This window comes from Monodelphis domestica, chromosome 6 (assembly GCF_027887165.1).
Source record: "Monodelphis domestica isolate mMonDom1 chromosome 6, mMonDom1.pri, whole genome shotgun sequence".
Classification (NCBI taxonomy): domain Eukaryota; kingdom Metazoa; phylum Chordata; class Mammalia; order Didelphimorphia; family Didelphidae; genus Monodelphis; species Monodelphis domestica.
This window is the reverse complement of record NC_077232.1, coordinates 305437556-305449739: the sequence shown is the minus strand read 5'-3', so window position 1 is coordinate 305449739 and position 12184 is coordinate 305437556. Positions and strand designations below refer to the sequence as shown.

The window sequence follows — 12184 nt, the reverse complement described above, 5'->3', positions numbered from 1 at the left end:
CACACTAGTATTCCACCACAATCATATGCCAAAATTTGTCAAGCCATGCTCCAATTAATGGATGTTCTCTCAATTTCTAATTCTTTGCCACCATAAAAGAACTACTATGAATATTTTTGCACAAATGACTCCTTTGCCTTTTTTTCTTTAATATTTTTGAGATAGAGACTTAGTATTTCTGGGCCAAAATATATGTATAATTTTCCATTTCTTTGAAATAGCCCTAAGTTGTTTTCCAGAATGGTTGGTCTAGTGTACAACTCCATTGGCAATGCATTAATGTACATATTTTTCCATATCCACTTCATAATTTGTCACTTTCCTTTTCTGTCATGTTAGCCAATCTGATGAGTCATGAGTTGATACCTCAGAGTTGTTTTAAAATGAATTTCTCTAGTTGTTAGTTATTTATCTATATCTAGTTATTAGTGATTTAGAACACTTTTAAAATATGACTGATAGCTTTGATTTTTTCAGTTGAAAAATGGCTGTTAATATCCATTGATCATTTAACAGTTGAAAAAAATGCCTTCTATTTTTTATAAATTTGACTCAGTTCAAAATATATTTAATAAATGAGACCATTATTAGAAAAATTTGCTTTACTTTAACCCCATCTCCAGTTTCCTTCTTTCCTTCTATTTTTTGTTACATTGGCTTTGTTTATGCAAAACCTTTTAAATTTAATATAATCAAAATTATACATTTACCTCCTTTGAGCCTTATTATATCTTGTTTGGTCATGAACTCTTCTCTTATCCATATATTTGATAGGCACATTTTTTGATATGCCTCCATTTTGCTTATGATATTACTCTTTATACCAGATTCCCATTTTGAGCTTATCTTGGTATACAGGGTGATATCTATGACTAGCATCTGCCACACTGCCTTCTAGTTTTCCCAATACATTTTTTTTAAACAGTGAATTATTGCCCCAATAGTTTGAATCTCTGGGTTTATCAAATACTAGATTACTGTGGTCATTTTTCTGCTTTACTTCTGCATATTATATATCTAATCTATTCTATTGTCCACCATTTTATTTCTTACTAAGTTTCAGATTCCTGACTATTATAATTGAGGGCAATTATGATGAATTTCAATTATTATTTAGAACCTTACTAAGGTATATAGGGTGGCTTATCTCTATACTACATGGTTAAACTTAGGGATAGTTTAGTGAGTTAGTGGAGAGGGAAATGGATTTGGAGTCAGGGAGCTATAAGTTCAAATCTTTCCTTAGATACTAACTCCCTACCTCAGTCAGCCTTCATTTCCTCATCTATAAAAAAAGAGAATAATATTTTATTTCACAGCGTTGTTGTGAGGATCAAATGAAATATTTGTAAATTGCTTAAAGCACTATATAAATGCTAATTATTTTATTGTTTTAACTTTGTTGGATTTTTATAGGACCTCCATATTATCCTTTGTGGTCACTTCTGGGTATTATCAATGTTCTACCACCTCTTTACAGCAAAGGTAGTTAAAGCTTAATCTCATAAAAGCAAATGGTTTCTGAATGATAGTATAAAAGGCTTTCTAATGAGTAAAGGAGACAAGAAATAGGGACAGACCTTCTGCCATAGCTGTTACTATAGATGAACCCAATTAGTAGTGGGAGTAGGATTACATTCTTGAGTGGTAGCTGGTTACAATGTTGAAGGGTCTGCTCCCTTGGGTTTTATCTCTATGATCATGACAGAGATCTGCTTGTCAGTTCTGTATTCTTTGAGAGTAGTGTTATCACTTAGGAGTTTGCCTGAATCCATCAGATTTTGGCTTGCTACACCTTCCCTTTATGGATTTCATCTTGTCTTACAGGGCCTTGATTATGTCTCCAGAGTCCCTGGGGCTCTTGAAAGTTTGCTACTGGAGGTTCTTCGGCAGGATCTACACAGGGCTACCGTGGCCTCTGTTGGCCTTTCCAGTCAACTAAGAGGTATTCCAAGGTGGCTTATGGAGTTGGTCACATTTACCCTTCAGGGAAGCTTCTTTTCTTTTTCAAAAACTTTATTTAATTAGATAATTTAGAATATTTTTTCATGGTTACAAGACTCATGTTCTTTCCCTCCCTTCCCCCCACCCCCTCTTGTATCTGACACACAATTGCACTGGATTTAACGTGTGTCATTGATCAAGACCTATTTCCATATTATTATTAGCACTAGGGTGATCTTTTAGAGTCTACTTCCCCAGTCATATCCCCATTGATACATGTGATCAAGCAGTTATTTTTCTTCTGTATTTCTTTTCCCACAGTTCTTCCTCTGGATGTGAATACCATTCTTTCCCATATGTCCCTCGGAATAGGTCTGGATCATTGCATTACTACTAGTAGAGAAGTCCATTACATTCAATTTTACCACAGTGTATCGGTCTCTGTGTACATTGTTCTCTGTGTACCTGGAAGCTTTTCCCCTAAGATGCAAGGTAACTAGGGAGGCTCTCCTCAAAAGCTATGAGTAAGTCATAGAATCAATGACTTGACTATTTCACCAGGGACGGATCTTCAGGATTTGCTTTGAAATCTCACTTTTTTACATCTGAAGAGTGGGGAAGAGTCATGAGGTGGAGTCTTTGTATTTCAGTATGACATTTCCTCTCTCTGGGGAAGACACTGCACTGTTCAGTAGAGTATTTTGAATTTATATTCTTGATATCATGTCAATTCTTATCATCAAATTTTCAGGGGCTTCCCATTCTCTATCAAATAAAGTATTAACTTCTAACCTTGGTATTCAAAGCCTTCCACAAGAGTGTCTATATGGTACTTGAAGGTTTGCAAAGCTCTTTATAAATTTTATCTCACCTGATCCTCAGAACAACCCTTTGAAATATATGTTATCATTAGCTACTTGTTTTTTAAAAAAATTTAAATTAATTTCTTTAGTCAATTTAGAACATTATTCCTTGGTTACAAGAATCATATTATTTCCCTCCCTCCCTTTCCCCCACCCTTCCCATTAGCTACCTTTTTTTAAGGGAGGAAACTGAGGCAGACAGAGGTTAAGTGACTTGGCAACTGTCATAGAGTTAAGAACTAGCTAAGGCTACTTATAAACTGAGGTCTTTCTGAATCAAGGCCCACTGTACCACTTGACTGTTTATTACCAGGATCTAACTACCTGACCTCCTCTTCATCATTTCTACATTTCAGCCAGATGTAACCATCTTATGTTTTTTCTTTCATTGACCACTGTCAACATGGAATCTAGGAATCCTAAACTTGTTACCTAGTGAGATCTGATGAACCCCAATTTTCAGGACAAGCTTGTAGATTGGAGACCCCAAAGCTTGTACTTGTTCCCTGTTCCCATGGAATCTACCCTGAAGGGAATCACAAGTTAGCAGTTTCAGACTGAGTGGGAGACCCTCAGGGGATTGAAAATCCTAGTTGGGTGAGATAGTGGTAGTCTCTCAGTGACCGAGAATGACGATTGTCTTTGTGCATTATCATCTACGGTGTACCCTCATGTGGCTTTGGAGTCCACAGGCTGAGGCGCACAGTTTGCGGCACATGGGGCCTGGGACGCCAGTTGTTACGGGAGGTGCGGTTGTGTCCTGGTGTCAGCGTTCACGCGCAGCGGCAAGACATCGACGTCGCTCATCCTCAAAGGTGGCGGCATGGTGAATGTGGGTTCCCCAGCTGCTTCTGTCAGAGGCAGCGAGTTCTAGTTGCTTTGGTGTCATGCCAGCCCACTTCAAGTTGGACTTGAGCTGATCCTTGAATCTTTCTTTGGTCGGCCTTGTTTCCTGAGTCCAGCTGACAGTTCACCATAGAATACCTGTCTTGGTGTTCGCTGTGGGTCCATGCGGATGACGTGTCCAGACCATCGTAGCTGGGTTCTGAGGACCAGGACTTCGATGCTGGTGGAGTTGGCTCTGTCGAGGACTTCCTGGTGGGTGATTCGGTCCTGCCATCGGATCCTCATGATTGACCGGAGGGAGCGTTGGTGGAATTGCTCCAGCTGTTTCATGTGCCTCCGGTACAGTGTCCATGTCTCACAACCGTACAGGAGCGAGCTGAGGACCCTGCGTTGTACACTTTGAGCTTCATTGCAGTGCTTACACCGCTGTGTTGGAGGACTGCAGCGCAGCCGCCCGAGTGCCTGGCTGGCCTTTTGGATCCTGGCATTGATCTCGTGGTCTAGGGACCCGTCGTTGGCGATGATGCTGCCCAGGCACTTGAAAGTGTTGACGTTAGAAAGCTGTGTGCCGTCAATTGTAATGCATGGCTGGTTCGTTGGCCTCCCTGGTGCAGGTTGGAACAGCACCTCTGTTTTGCTGAGGCTGATAGTCAGACCAAACAGTTTTGTTGCGGTGGAGAACCTGTCCACAATGGTTTGGAGATGATTTTCTTGGTGGGCCATGAGAGCACAGTCATCTGCGAAGAGAGCTTCCAGGATGAGTCTCTCTGTTGTCTTTGTTTTTGCAGTCAGGCGGCGAAGGTCAAAGAGTGGTCTAGATCCATCACAGCGTAAAGACTCTCTGTTTTAGGTAATCTCCCCTATTGTATTAGACCCTTTCCCAAGAAGATCCACACCTGAGCAGGAACCATCCTTTAGTATCTATTGTAAGCAGCCCCTTCTCTTACACCCTAGCCTCTAGCTATGAGTCCTTTCCCAAGCTTGATTGTATCCTGTCAGTGTAGTTTGAACATTCCCATTTTCTTTGTAGCTATAGTGATGTCAATCAACTTTCCCTGCCCTTGGATTCCCCAAATGGTATAGAGGATCCCCAAATTCTTTTGTTCCTCGGAGTCCATCCTGAGTCGTTGGAACTCCCAGGGGTCAGTGACCAGGGCGTCCAGACTCTGTGCAGTCTCGGGGAGCAGCTCTGTTGTCACGGCTTATTAGCGCTGAGGCCTTTAGCGCTGTACCCCTTTAGCCCTTGATTAAAGAGTGATTTTGACTATTTAATAGTTCTGCGTTTTTTCTAGTTGACATAATGGAGGTTCTGCCGAGATCCAAAGTCCCGGCTGCCTGAGCTCTCCTGCTAACAAGGACCACTAGACTTGAGGTACCTCATATAACCCGTTTGGGGTTGGGTCAGGAGTCCTGTTAGCAGAGGGCCAGGTAAGTGGCTCTCTGAGGTAGGACTCGCATCTCGTGTTTGGGAGTGACTTGCTCTTTAATTAAGAGATTGTTAGTTGGGCGTCTGTGGGGTACACAGAGCCGCATCATCCATAGCCACCCGGGCACTATTGGACATAGGTAACAGCTTGTTTGTTGCCCCAAGAAAGGTGGGGACAGTCAGCAACCTGAAGAACCATCTAGAAATACGGCTGCAAGTTACATGATTTCTAAGTGTGGACCTGGATGCAAGTTAATATTTCCAAGTTAATACCACCTACTCTCACTATGTTTTCCTCATAGTTTTCCATGCCCAGACTCTGATCCATCTCTACCCATTCTACCACTGGAGTTCTTCCCTTTTTTCAAGGCCCAACTCAAGTTCTACCTCCTCCATGAAGCCCTTTCTGATTGCCTTCATGCACCCTATCTTAGCTCAACTTACTTGCATTTTTTGCACTATTCTTTGTCTCATAATTATTTATTTGTTCTTCACCATCTATCTATTTTTTTTTTCTCATTAGACACAGTTTAATTCATTGAAAAGTGCAGCAGTGACCAGCATCCTTGGAAGGGCACTTTCTAAAACATATGAACTAATAGAACAAAGTAGTGGTATGGTTAACAAGACAAAGAGTCAAACAAGACTATGACCAGATCTCAGTAGCATAACGATATAGAAAAGGCTTTCAGAGAATTGTTTATAATTTTTGGTTTCCCCATTACCTTTATTATTTTGCTCTCAATACCTATCACAGCACTTTGCTAATAGGTAAGTTATTTATATTAGTGAATTTTAAAATATATTTTGGATTATTTTTAAGATCATGATATCACATGCCCACATCTTTGAAGGATTTTCTAGACACAGTGTTATTAATATATCTTGTGACATAGTTGGTATTGTGCTGAAAGAAAGTTTTATTACCATTTTCACTGAGAACAAGAAGCAAAGATCCATATCTTTAAAAGCCTAATGACATCTCCAATGGCTCAGGAAAAGATTTTTTACAAAAAAGTTTTATTGATATTTGCATTAATAATATCACTATCAAAAGAAAAATAAAAGAATGCCAAAAAATAAATAGTTGCTGCTTTTCTTTAACAGCTGTGCTAATAATGTACCTTCTACTCAACCTGCCCCCTGCTTACAAGTCACCAATGATAACTGAATCTTAATGAATATTATATTCTATAATATATTCTTTCTTAGATAATATGTTGTAGGTGAATTTTATAATGTATCAAGAAAACTCTCAAAAATCTGATTATTCCTCAGTGGAGGTGTACATATAGTAGTAGTCTCTCGGTAACTGAGGATGACGATTGTCTTTGTGCATTTTCATCTATGATAGATGAGTGTGCACAAAGATACTTGTGCGTGAAGGAGATTTAAGTGGAAAAGTCAATGCACAGAGACAGCCCCACTCTCTCGGCGCTGGAAGCCTGGGTCCAGTGGCACGAAAGTCGTTACACCTGGAGACTTCCTCAGCTGCACTGGATGGCCGTGTTGTCTTTTGTGCTCCAACACGCCCTGAGCACTCCACAGTGCTTTGCTGCGTCGCCCTCTCAGCCGTTGAACCTTCTTATTGGTTTCTTCCATCTGTTCAGCTGAAGCACTCTTCACATGCTGGGTGAGCAAAGCCCTGGTTCACCAGGGGTCGACGACCCAATGGCTACCCTCACAAGGTTTAGCCGGCCTGTCGAAGCCGTTGCCTGGGGTGTGGCTGCTGCCGCATGCTATCAGCTACTGGGAGCCACAAGTGAGAGCTGGGTGTCAGGTGGGGGTCAGAGGCTGGAGAGCTGCCCTAGAAGGGCATGACAAGCCCTCCGTACCAGAGATACTACCCCTCCCTGAGCACACATAAGTGAAAGCATATAACACAGAAAGGTCAAGAACTGCATGAGGAACTTTTTGAGTCCATGCCTCTCTTTTCCTGGATTTTGCATTACTGTTATATAATTAGTAGCCATTACCACCAACAAAGAATATTTAACTAAACAAATGCACAAAAACAAGATTATGTGCAAGGCAACAAACTCTAAATTATTTACAATTTGTTTAAAATATGTAAATTATATATAATATGCTAATTTAAATTTCCTTTGCTTTTGTGTTCCTTTTAGATGTATTTTACTTGGATACTTTTTCTTCTTGATTTTGTGGTTGCTATTTTTAAAATGTAATCATTGTATGTATTACTCTTATTCTCTTTTCTTCTCTTCAAATACTTCCCCTATTTTCTTGTATTTTCAAAATTTGTTATTTCAACAGCATAATACAATGCATTATATTCAAATTAAAAATAATATCATTATCATTCACTCACATAATCTATTGTGTGGCCATGCTCTACCACCATCACCACCACCAAAGTAACAAAGTAAACAAATTGGGTTTAGAATAATATGGATTTGTTTAGTGTGTGAGTTGGACTATAGGATTACTAGTCCCTTCCAACTCTCAAAAATCTGGGACTCTGAGAGAATATACAGCCTTCTCTGCATGATGTCAGAGGCAGCTGGTGGCAAAGTAGATAGAGAGATTACTGAGTCTGGAATCAGAAATACCTGGGTTCAAATCTGACTTTAGACACTGACTAGCTGCATGACCCTGGACAAAGCCCTTAATCTCTATTTGCCTCAGCTTCCTCAAAAGTGAAATGGGAATAATAGAATCTACCTTTCAGGGTTGTTGTGAAGATCAAATGTGATCATGTTTATTAAAGTACTTAGCATAGTAACTCACACATAGTAGTAGGTGCTTAATAAATGCTTGTCTTTCTCCCTTTTCTTTGGAAATGATATTTCATTATCTGGAGTCTGGAGATACTTCATTAGAAAGTGCAGAGTTCAACTTTTTGGTGATTTATTTCATTCAATTTTGTAGTCATTATGGTGTAGCTAGGTGACATAGTGGATAGAGTGCCTGGCCAGGAGTCAAAGAAGACTCATCTTCCTTCCTATGTTCAAATCTTATATTTACTTGCTGTGTGTCCCTGGGTAAGTCACTTAACACTGTTGGCCTCAGTTGCCCATCTGTGAAATAAACTGGAGAAAACAATGGCAAAACATTCTACTTTTCCAAGAGAATTCCAAATGGAGTCACAGAGAGTTGGATGTGATTGAAAACAAATGAACATTTGTGTCTTTATGTTCATTGATTTTATGTTTGTGCTTTCTTTGCTTTGCTTTTATACAAGTCTTCCCATATTTCTCTAAATCCCTCATAGTCCTAATTTCTTAGAATACTTACCTCATATCTTTGCATAATATTTATATGTCATTTTGTTCATTCATTTCCCAACTAATCAGCATCCACTATGTTCCACTTCATTGTGACCACAAAAATGTTACTATAACTATTTTGGCATGTAAAACGTCTTTCTGCAGAGACATGATATAGGGTCGTGATTCCAGAGCAAATCATTTCCGTATCCATTATTGATGAATTCAGGCCCTCTGGCTGCCTGAGAGAAGAGTTTGGCTTTTTTTGTGGTTGCCAATGGTAGGCCCTTGTCCACAATGATTCACAATTTTTAATTACAAGATTGGCCTTTTGAGCACAGACATAAATATTAAGAGTGAAGGGTTCATCTGGCTAGCCCTAATCTAATGGAGTTTCTCAAATCTGACCTTTTATGCAATAGAGGCCAGTGAAAGCAAACATTCTATGAGTCTTACCTCCAAATAACCTTCTCACATGATCATTTCAGTACATCACAATCAAGGTCATCATTTTATTTTATTTTAATTTCAATTAATTTATTTAGTAAATTTAGAACATTATTCCTTGGTTACAAGAATCATATTATTTCTCTCCCTCCCCTCTTCCAACCCTTCCAGTAGCTAATGCGCAATTTCACTTGGTATTACATGTGTCCTTGATCAAAACCTATTCCATGTTAACGATGTTTGCATTAGGATATTCATTTAGAGTCTGCATACCCAAACATATCCCCTCAACCCATGAATTCAAGCAGTTGTTTTTCTTTGGTGTTTCTACTCCCACAGTTTTTTCCTCTGAATGTGGATAGTGTTCTTTCTCATAGATCCCTCCAGGTTGTTCAGGATCACTGCATTGCTACTAATAGAGAAGTCCATTACATTGGATTGTACCACAGTGTATCAGTCTCTGTGCACAGTGTTCTCCTGGTTCTGCTCCTTTTGCTCTGCATCACTCCCTGGTGGTTGTTCCAGTTCCCATGGAAATCATCTAATTTATTATTTCTTTGAGCACAATAGTATTCCATCATCAACATATACCACAATTTGTTCAGCCATTAACCAAATGAAGGGCATCCCCCCATTTTACAGATTTTTGCCACCACAAAGAGAGCAGCTATGAATATTCTTATACATGTCTTTTTTTCTTATTATCTCTTTGGGGTACAAACCCAGCAGTACTTTGGCTAGATCAAAGGGCAGACTGTCTTTTAGTGCTCTTTGGTCATAGTTTGAAATTGCCCTCCAGAATGGTTAGATCAATTCACAACTCCACCAGCAATGCATTAATGTCCTGACTGTGCCACATCGCCTCCAGAATTCATTACTTTCCCTTGCTGTCATGTTTACCAAACTGTTGGATGTAAGGTGATACCTCAGAGTTGTTTTGATTTGCATCTTTCTGATTATAAGAGATGTAGAACACTTTTTCATGTGCTTATTAATAGCTTTGATTTCTATAACTGAAAATTGCCTATTCATGTCCCTTGCCCATTTATTAATTGGAGAATGACTTGATTTTTGTACAATTTGTTTAGCTCTTTATAAATTTGAGTAATTAGATGCTTTTATTATGAAGATTGTTTCCCAATTTGTTATTTCCCTTCTAATTTTGGTTGCATTGCTTTAGTTTATACGAAACCTTTTTAATTTAATGTAATAAAATTATTTATTTTATATTTTGTGATTTTTTTCTGGCTCTTGCTTATAGTTTCCTTCTTTAAATTCAGGTCATTTATGAATTCTGAATTTATCTTGGTGCAGGGTGTGAGATGTTGACCCAAACCTAATCTCTTCCACACTGTCTTCAATTTTCCCAACAATTTTTTTTTTATCAATTAGTGGATTTGGTCCCAAAAGCTGGGATCTTTGGGCTTATCATAGACTGTCTTTCTGAGGTCACTTACCCCAAGTCTATTCCACTGATCCTCCCTTCTGTCTCTTTGCCAGTACCAAGTTGTTTTGATGACCACTGCTTAATGGTATAGTTGGAGATCTGGGACTGCAAGGCTACCTTCCTTCACATTTTTTTTTCATGATTTCCCTGGATATCCTTGATCTTTTGTTCTTCCAAATGAACTTTGTTATTTTTTTTCGAATTCAGTTCAATGGGTATGACACTAAATAAGTAAATTAATTTGGATAGGATTGTCATTTTTATTATGTTAGCTCATCCTACCCATTAGCAAACAATGCTTTTCCAATTGTTTAGATCTAGTTTTAATTGTGTGGAGAGTGTTTTGTAGTTCTGTTCATATAGTTCCTGTGTTTGTCTCAGAAGATAGATTCCTAAGTATTTTATATTGTCTAAAGTGATTTTAAATGGAATTTCTCTTTCTAATTCTTGCTGCTGATATGTGTTGGAGATATATAGAAATGCTGATGACTTATGTGGGTTTATTTTGTATCCTGCAATTTTGCTAAAGTTGTTGATTATTTCGACTAGCTTTTTGGTTGATACTCTACGACTCTTTAAGTAGACCATCATATCATCTGCAAAGAGTGGTAACTTGGTCTCCTCATTGCCTATTTTAATACCTTCAATTTCTTTTTCTTCTCTAATTGCTACTGCTAGTGTTTCTAGGAAAATGTTAACTAATAGAAGTGATAATGGGCATCCTTGTTTTACTCTTGATTTAATTAGGAAGTTTTTTAGTGTACCCCCATTGCATATAATGTTGGCTGATGGTCTTAAATATATACTGTTTATTATTTATAGGAAGAGCCCTTCTATTCCTATGCTTTTTAGTGTTTTTAATACGAATGGGTATTCTATTTTGTCAAGGGCTTTTTCTACATCTATTGAGATAATCATGTGATTTTTGTCAGTTTGCTTATTGATATGGTCAATTATGTGGATGGTTTTCCTAATATTGAACCATCCTTGCATTCCTGGTATGAATCCTACCTGGCCATAATGAATAACCCTCATGATGACTTGCTGGTGTCTTTATGCTAGTATCCTATTTAAGATTTTTGCATCTATATTGATTAAGGAGATTGGTCTATAGTTTTCTTTCTCTGTTTTTGACCTGCCTGGCTTTGATATCAGTACCATATTTGTATCATAAAAGGAATTTGGTAGAACTCCTTCTTTGCTTATTCTGTCAAATAGTTTGTATAGCATTAGGTTTAGTTTTTTTTGAATGTTTGATAGAATTCATTTGTAAATCTATCTGGACCTGGGGATTTTTTCTTAGGGAGTTCTTTGGTGACTTGTTCAATTATTTTTTCTGATATGGGGTTCTTTAGATAATCTATTTCTTCATCTGTTAGTCTAGGCAATTTATATTTTTGTAAATATTCATCCATATTACCTAGATTTACATATTTGTTGCCATATAATTGGGCATAATAGTTTTTAATGATTGCCTTAATTTTCTCTTCATTAGAGGTGAGGTCTCCCTTTTCATCTTGCATACTGTTAATTTGTTTTTTTCCTTTCCTTTTTTAAAATTAGATTGACCAGTATTTTGTCGATTTTATTTGTTTTTTCAAAGTGCCAGCTTCTAGTCTTATTTATTAAATCAATAGTTCTTTGACTTTCAACTTTATTAATTTCTCTTTTGATTTTTAGCATCTCTAATTTAGTCTTTATCTGAGGATCATTAATTTGTTCACATTCAATTTTTTAAATTTGTATGCCCAATTCATTCAACTCTGCCCTCTCTAGTTTGTTAATATATGAACTCAAGGATATAAATTTCCCCCTGAGTACTGCTTTGGCTGCCTCCCATAGTTTTTGAAAGGATGTATCATCATTGTCATTTTCTTCAATGAAATTATTGTTTCTATTATTTGTTCTTTAATCAATTTTGTAGAATTGTATTGTTTAATTTCCAGTTAATTTTTGATTTGCCTCTCCATGTACCTTTACTAAT

At 37.9% G+C, this 12184-nt stretch overlaps 1 pseudogene; it reads left to right on the top strand.

Moving 5' to 3' along the window:
- The window catches only part of LOC100618963 (F-box/WD repeat-containing protein 2-like), a 145909-nt pseudogene that overhangs the window by 1102 nt on the left and 132623 nt on the right, over positions 1-12184 (top strand).